The sequence below is a fragment of the Sinocyclocheilus rhinocerous genome, unplaced genomic scaffold (genome assembly GCF_001515625.1).
Source record: "Sinocyclocheilus rhinocerous isolate Xijiao unplaced genomic scaffold, SAMN03320098_v1.1 scaffold374, whole genome shotgun sequence".
Classification (NCBI taxonomy): Eukaryota; Metazoa; Chordata; class Actinopteri; order Cypriniformes; family Cyprinidae; genus Sinocyclocheilus; species Sinocyclocheilus rhinocerous.
The window spans coordinates 830123-839469 of NW_015628519.1; positions in this window are offsets into that span (position 1 = coordinate 830123).

Consider the following 9347-nt stretch of genomic DNA (forward strand, 5'->3'; position numbering starts at 1 on the left):
CACTCCAAAGAGAAAGGAAAAATTGAAATCGCATCATATGACCCCTTTAAGAAGACGGATGCTTTTAGGCATCAACAAACACACACTTTCACAATCAAGCTGGCCATACACACCTTTCAGCATTATAATCCCTAGACATGTTTTCTTTTTAAATGTGGCAAGAAAATGCAGCTATAGCAATACAAAAGTATAATTTGAAATGGAATGATTTAGAGTTTTAATTTATATGAGTTAATTCACTAGCGTGTCTTGATGCATGAAATGTGAGCAATTATAATTTAAGAATTAATATCAAGCTTTTAATTTAAATGAATATAAATATAATATATAAAATAAAAGCTTTAAAATGAATATATATTGTATTTTTTAACCCATTTGTGCCCAAATTTTTCTGAATGGTTTCATGCATATAGTCATGTTAATAGTGTCCTATGTGAACATGTTCTGCATTTATTTTCCCCAGGTTTTTTCTTCTTCTTGAAAATCGTATTTGAATGTCAGACAACTATAGTTGCTGGTGGGCAAATATGTTGTATGCACCCCTTCAATGTCAAATTTGAACAGGAGGAGAACATTTGGCATCTAACTCAAAATAACTCCTTTCAACAGATCAATCTTTATTCATAAACAAATTTATTATGCATAAAAGTTGAAGAACATTCTATGAAAACCCAAAAAAGCTGCATCTAGCTTATAATCTCTTGAATATGAAAACACAACAAATCCATTTGTCTTAAAGTGGTGGAACATTAGTGCAAAACAAAGTGCAGCCATTAAGTTGCCCCAACAGGGTATTGTGCATCAAAAGGTTAAATGAAAATAAATAAATAGAATGAAGAAAATATTACATCAATATAATAAAAAAGGTATACCTGAAAAAAATTACGCATTTTTTAGGCCCATAGTATTTAATGGCTGACTGTAGTAGGTGATTTCATATAATAATGTACAAGACATTCCCATACAGTCCCATACAAGACATAATGTCATAAATTAATCCCATGCTTTAACTCTTTATCTTTCCATTCTTCCTTTTGTGTGACTGACTGAAGTTTGTAAACTTCTGCTGTCACTTGAAAACTGCCCCCCCCCCGCCCCCATGATATGTACTTGCTTACCTGGAGATAGCTTAAAGATCATGTAGCACAATATGAAATGTTGGCTATATTTGTCATTTTTAAAGACACATTTCATTGTGAGTTCACATAATGTTAAGAGCTGGATCCCTAGCTGAGACAATTTGGTCTCTAGTGCTATCATGCATACAGGACAAAAAAAGTTTGATGACACACTTATTACTTCAGAGCATCAACAAAGCTGTTAGATTCAGGTGGATGAAGGAAATGTCATACATACACAGATGTTTTTGATTAAGGACTGAGGTAATCAATGGTCTTTATATGATTCTATCATGCGTTCCTCACTTTTAGATTTCATAGTCAGTAAATGTAAACTCTCTGGCACCTTGTTCGCCTGGTTTTGCATTATGTGAGTGCAGACAGTTGCTTTCTCTTTTAAAACACATTCAGCCCAATCATTTAGTATAAATTAATGCAATAAGAATTTACAGACCAGTCAAAAATAGCTGTGAAAACAATGTAAAAGATAGTGGTGAGTTAACTGATAATAATATAATATAATATAATATAATATAATAATTATTCACAATATTACTGTTTTACAGTATTTTTTATCAAATAAATGCAACCTTGGTGAGCATGTGGTTTTGAACAATGGCTTAAATGCTATAATTTTAAAGCTTTATTTCTGTTAAGCTTTTTGGAGCAACATAAATAATAAAATATATAAATTCTCATGCAAAATTATCTCTTGATCTTCAGCGCAGAAGGGAATCGTGCTGGTGTGTGACTGCTCAAAAAAGGCACCGAGATAATCTAGGACAAGAGAATACATATTTTAACATTTACACATTTTACCTTAAAAATTATTAGAAGACGCTTTATACATTCAACTTCACCCTCCATTATGAATGATCAAGCTGAGTCTGCAACTCATAATTAAAACCCAAGTTTCCTGTTGTGTAGAGGCCCCTATGGGAATCCATATCAGTCTGAGAAGCTCCCTGTCTAAGTAGCTCAGATAAATACTACTATCATTGCAAAGGGGGTTGAGTCACATTCTCCATGCTAGTTAGAGATGAAGATACACTCTGTAATTTTCAAATTAGACGACCAGACGACTGACGACCGAACTGCTTTCAGATTATGCTGAGTTAAATTGAAGTACATTGTGGCCGTCCTTCGGGAGTACACAATTCCTGGCATGCAAATGCGTGAACCTTTCGCAAGGTCAGCATGAGAGCTAGAGCCATTGTGAGCTGTGAATGGTACTGAAATGTGAATTTCAGTACAGATGCAAATTGCATTCAGCAGAGCAGACAAAAGTTTGAAGAATGATGCGCAGTAGTCAGTGAGAGTGCAGCAAGTTTACTTTTTCTCCAGGGAAGCCTGGTCTTGTCAGAGCTGATAATGAATGCCACATTCTGCTTATTATTGTCAGGAAAAAGTGGCATCGGTTTGGCATTAAGGGACTGGCTGGGAGTGGCACCTGGCGCTTCCTGGAAGGTAGATAAAATGATAATAAGGGCCAGTCGTGAAGGTGATGTACCTGCGAGAAATTGTTGCTTGGTGTGATGCATTTAATAGCTCGTAAAAACACCTACAGATTCACTTGCACACACAAGCATGTGTTAATTAACACCTGTCTCTGACTCCTGAGAAAACAAAATGAGGCAAATTCACCTGGCTGAAAGCTTTCCTATCATATGTGGAAAGTAAATAAGAACAGTCCATCTTGTATATAATTGCTTAAATAGTAGAAAAACACTTGCAAATCTGAGCTGTCACAATCTTCACACTCTGCAGATATATGCTGTTGCAAGAAAATGTTTATAAATTCTTCAGCGTATGTATTAATTGGTCATAAAATGTGAAACATCAAAACCTCATCCCTCAGGGCCTTGACAGCTTGCAATCCTCCGGGACAATTAATTTCAAAGGTTATGAGGAGATTTTACTAGGAAAATGTAAGGCCATCTGTTTGCCAACTGAAGCTCATCAGAAGATGGTTGATGCATCAGGACAATCAGTTTTATAAAGAGGAGAGTGAGACTGTTGTGAAGGGTTCACATACTTTTTTTGTCAAGTGCTTTAAAAGTTCAATAAAGACATGAAAATGCATCATTATTTGTGTGAAAATTTTATAAACTGACTGTGTTGGGACTTAAATAGTTGACTCAAAAATGAAAATTTGCTAAAAACTGTACTCCCTCTCAGGCCATCCAAGATGTAGATTAGTTTGTTTCTTCATCAGAACAGATTTAGAGAAATTTAGTATCACATCACTTGCTCACCAATGGATCTTTTGCCGTGAATGGGTGCCGTCAGAATGAGAGTTTAAACAGCTGATAAAAACATCACAATATTGTATAAAAGCTGTGTGTTTGTAATAAACAAATTCTTCATTAAGATGTTTTTAACTGTTGCTTCCGGCTAAGAAAACAGTCTTAAATAAAACATTATTATGGATTATGGACTGGTTTAAGGTTAAAATGCCTTGATGGAATTGTTTCTTACAACACGCAGATGTTCACTTGATAAGATATTAACTGATCGTCCTTTTTGAATTCTCATTCTGACCGCACCCGTTCACTGCAGAGGATCCATTTGTGATCACGTTATGTAATGCTAAAGTTCTCAACTATTGCTGCAGATCAGATCAGATCAGATCAAAATGTATGACCCATACAGAAATTTATGGTAAGTCCATGGGCTCACATACTTTTGAGAAAGTATGTGAAAGAGCCACATGTAAATACATGTGAATAATATTCCACTTTGTCACTCTATCAGCTGCTTTTTCCTCTCCTTGTCTGCTTGTCTGTCACACCTGAATATGTCCTTCACAAAGCCCCCATTCCATCTCCAGCTTCCCATATCCTCTGCCTGCTTGCTCCTGTGGGTTGGCTAATGGAAAGCATGTTGGTTGTGGTTAAATCTCCGTAGGTGGCAGGATTACGGGATGCGGCGCACGGAACTGCAGCCACTCCACAATATCGACATGCAAACCTGCTCAGCTATTCAATTCGAGATGAAATTTAGATAGCTGGGTGCCAGTCTCATTTCCTGGTGGGTTCTTGCTGCTCTTGATGCTGGACGTCCTGTAAGGCTCAACAAAAATATGATTGCATCTTTTACACATTCTGTCCACCTCTTGTCCCGTTTGAGCATGTAATCTGTGAGCTCCTGGAGAGATTCCTCCGGAGACACAATTTGCACAAATGTAACAAATCTTTTTGATATCTAGACGTGTTATGATTGCACTGGAGCACTGCTTTGTCTGTTTTCAGTAAAGAATAATTGATGTGGCCCAAAAACGCTGGGATAGGCTCCAGCACCCCGCAAACCCTACACATAGGAAAAGCAGCTTGGAAATTGGATGGATGAATGGATGGAATAATTGACAGCAGACCAGTGAATTTCTGAAAATGAACGCACACCCGAGTAGCTGCTACACCTCAGGTCAGAATTAGTTTCCAATAATTCAGTGGTTCTGAGTAAATTATTCCGTTTATACAGCGTTAGAGAATCTACTTTGAAGCTGCTCATAATCTGAAGCAGGTAAACTAAACTAAGCAACTTTTTAAAAAAAGTATACAACTGAAGCTGAGGAAATGTCTTTTAAAAATAAATATTCATAATTCAATTATATAATTAAAATGTTTTTAGAACCAAAGATTTCTGGCAACAATAAATAAATAAATAAATGACAACAACGATCGAATATTTAAATTTTCATAATCCGCTCGGATGAACCGAATTTGGGGGATTGAATCGGGCTTTCCACCACTACGACCGTTTAGGATGAATGGATTCACTAAAATGAATCGGAAAGAGTTTTATTTTTTATTTAATTAGAATTTTAATTAATCAGATGGCAGTGAAGGTGCACGCGTGATATAATATGACATTAAAAATCCCTGTATGTAGTGTTTGGTATTTTAATTGTTCCGAGTCCCTTTTAGAGTTTCGCGCCATATGTGGTAAACCGGAAGCTGATAACGCTACATGAACTTGTAGCGTTTTTCATCATTTTGGATGGTGTGTGAAAAATTACTAATTTCTCATCTGGCAACAAGAACGCCAAACGTCTCAAATGGATTATATAAAGAGAGAGGAATCAAAAGAGATCAAAAACGTGACAAAAATGAACGTTTGTTAAGTGTTTCATCGACGGAGGGTAGCTGTGAGGTTCAAAACACTTGAAACAGGTTCCGAGCTTGCTTTGCTTCTGCCTGACCAGTAAATATGTTGTAGAAATTTGTCAAAAGTTGTTTTATGTGTGTGTTACATGCGTGAGGGACCTACAAATTAGTTTAAAGGGGTCATATGACGTTGCTAAAAAAGAACATTATTTGGTGTATTTGGTGTAATGAAATGTGTTTATGCGGTTTAAGTTTAAAAAAACACAATATTTTCCACATACTGTACATTATTGTTTCTTCTCTATGCCCCGCCTTTCTGAAACGCGTCGATTTTTACAAAGCTCATCGTTCTGAAAAGCGAGGTGTGCTCTGATTGGCCAGCTATCCAGTGCGTTGTGATTGGCCGAATTCCTCAAGTGTGTGACGGAAATGTTACGCCCCTTACCATACTGTGATGCCCTGTGTCCCGGCGCGACGAGACAAAACCAATAAAACCCATTATAAATGAGGCATTTGTTGCATCCAGTGGGGACGTAATTACGGATTATAATGACTTATACTGTCTTTTTACGCGTTGCGTTGCATCGTGCCACGTAAACATAAAACCATGACTGCATTTGTGATCCGAGAAATGACAAACAACAAGCGCTACCCTACACTGCTCAAAACTCACGTTTGAATCGTCAGTGGCAAATCCTTTAAATATGAAAACGTACTTACAGGCTGTGAGTCAGCATTATTTGTCAGCATCATAGACTGTATAGGGTCAGCATGTGCGCCGAAGGGGAAACAGGGGAACTGAATTCACCGGAACACCGGCATTGTAGGCTACTCTCCCAGGAAACCTCGTCCTCCGTAAAATGCGTTGCACACATCTGAATATTTGGTTTGAACTGTTCTGGAACAGTGTTGTAAATACAACTTAACCACTGATTTCTAGTCGTGTCCTCTTTTGGAAGACCAAACAAAGTAGTTTCGCTTTCATAACGAAACACACAGCATCTCCATGACATGGTGGTGGCGGCAACAATACTACAGCGAGAATCAAAGTTACGCATTCTTTGCGTATACATTTGGGCGATGTTATGTAAATCTTCGCACACAGTGACGTAGACATGTGGGGGCGTGTTTAAACGAGGCGTTTAGGAGGGCGTGGATGAGTCTTAACTCTTATAAAGAATATCTCTTTGGGTTTGAGACTTTAGTCTTTGCAACTTTAGGGATCTTATCTATTAACGAACAGCTTGTAACACTCCAAAGAGAAAGGAAAACTTAAAATCGCATCATATGACCCCTTTAACAACACTAAAACTCTCCAGTAATGGGCTGGTAGAGTTGCCACTTTTTAAGTGTGTTTTCGTTTTTCGTCCAGATACTGAAATTGAACGCACTCTCTCTCACTGTATGATACAATTACAGAAGTATAGAAATCTCTGTTAGATGACAAAGTTGCTTCACAGATTAAGTGACTCTCAATATAATGCTTGTAAATCAGAATTATATCTCTGCTTTCCATTATTTCCATTTTCATTGCAGTAAAAAAACATCCTTTTCAACATGCCAAATGCATGTTTTTGTTGTCCTGAAATTGTTCATTATACTTTTGTGTTCACTACATTTATTCTTAGAAGAAACCTTTTGTTGTTTACTCATTCAAATTCAATTTTGACTGAGTTCCCTTAAGGGTGCAAAGGAAGTGGAAGCTTGATTATTACCTGCCTTTATCTGTGATTTGATTTTGAAAATATGCGTTTATAGTTATTGTTAGTGTAGGGACCTGCTTTGTTGACAGGAGTAACTTGTTTGGTCTCCCACTGCTTCATGGTTAATAAGTAAGTGATCTATCATTGTCACAAAATAAACACAGATGGGCTTATCAGTAAGCCAAGTAAACTCTTAAAAATAAAGCTTCTTTATTGGCATCTGTGGTTCCATGAAGAACCTTTAATATTAATGGAACCGTTCCATTGTGCATAAAGTTATTTATACCTAGTGGAAAAAGATTCTTTATAATGAAATAAGGTTCTTTAAATTATTCAAATGTTCTTCACACTAGAAAAACAGTAATTTAAGAATTATTCACACATAGGTTCTTTGGGAAGTCGAAAAAGTTGCGAAAACCATGAAGCTTTATTTTTACAAATGCATTTATCCAACTTAATACCAGACTATTTTAAATAAATAAATGGACATGAAGTATTAATCCGAGTTCACATTATATGACAAGAACAAGGCTGTGTTACTGTATGATGTCAGGCGAAACTAAGAAATCATTTATTTGTTGAGGTAATCACACAAAATATTTTTGACCAGTCAGAACAAAGTATTCTAGAAATCCATATGCATTATTTTAAAGGGATAGCTCACCCAAAAATAAAATTCTGTCATCATTTACTCACCCTCCACATGTTTTCCATACTTTGGTACTCAATGGCTGCTGTCAGCTGTTCAGTTACCAGCGTTCTTTACAATATCTTTTGTGTTCAACAGAAGAAAGAAACTCATAAAGGTTTGGAACAACTTGAAGGCGAGTAAATGATGACAGAATTTTCATTTTCGAGTGAACTATCCTTTTAAGCACCTTGCTCAATGTCACCCTAAACATGAGAATCTGAAACCATTTTTAATCACAGCCCAGATGCTTAGCAAACAAGCAACAACTGTTGTTCAAACCAGAGGCATTCATTTCTCTTTGGGGGCTTGTGTTGGATGGATGGATGGTGGGCTTGTGTTGGATGGATGGTGCTCTGCTCGTATGCCAGTGTTATTTTGAAGTCAAGCACCCCATTCAGCCGGTTTGGGAGGTGAGCATTGTTGGCTCTCAACCAAACAGTTTTTTTTCTATTCCATCTAGCCTGTCATTGTGATGTAGACACTCTTGTGCAACATCAGTGGGATGGATTCTGAAGAGCGTCTGCTGGTATGCTGTAAAGAGTTCACGAGGGACTTGACATCTGGACTTGTCACAGAGCTCTGCCATCATAGAATTGCAATAAAAACACTGAGTATAGCAATATGAATCTCTTTGCCACTGCCTTTAGGTTTGTAGAAATTTGTTTGTAGCATTTCTAACATATTAGATATTTGTAAATTTATAATACATTTAATTGGCATATTAATGCATATTTTAGGCAATATCTTAAAATCTTCTGATGACCTGAGAGTCTTTCTTTCTTTCTTTCTTTCTTTCTTTCTTTCTTTCTCTTGAGTTGTCGAGGAGCAGTGGGCAACAAATTGAGCCTTATCATGTGTAAAGAGTAAATTTATTCAATTTAGGGCTGTGCAAATAATAGAATGCGATTTTCATGCGCATCTCGTCAGTAAAGCCGGTTCTATGATTAGTAGTAAATCGCCAGCACGTGCTTTCAGATGGAAACTACACAGAGCCATAGATCACAGACAAGCTACGCAATATCGCATTCAAAATCGCAGGCAATTCATTGCCGATTTTGAACGCGATATTGCGTAGCTTTACTGACGAGATGCGCATGAAAATCGCATTTGATTATTTGCACAGCCCTAATCAATTATGTATATATGTCTTTTAAAAATTTAATATCACAGCTTCATATGCTTGCTGGATTCCACTAATTGCTTCTTGCTGCTATTTTTATTATTACTCTCATTTTGAACGGCAATAACTTTTTATCCCTATGCTGGAAACTTACCAAACTTTGCATACGTGAAGTGTCTACAGCTAGTTGCTTTTTATGTAATTTTGGGAGGGATGGAATGTATGGTTGCCTAGCGACTAGCTGTTAAATTTGCAATATTCAAAACGTCAGGGCCACTACTTTGAGCTGGAGACTTCATACAAGAATCCCACTCCTCATGGGGAACAATTTGCCTCAAGGACCCAAATGTTCTGCCACAATTTTTTTTTTCAGTATTTGACACACGTAAAAACCTTTTATAGTAAAAATTTCAAAAATCTTCTTCTCATGAACTGCTCGTTCTATGAATCTGAGATATTTAGCGAATTTGGCTAATTGCTTCTTCCCGCTAATTCCTTTTTGAATGTACATGAACTTATGTTTTAAGATTTGTTATTGACTTATAATGAAGTGCTGCAGTATGAGAGTGGCATAGCAGTGCAAATAATTTCAGCCTTTCTGAGATGTCA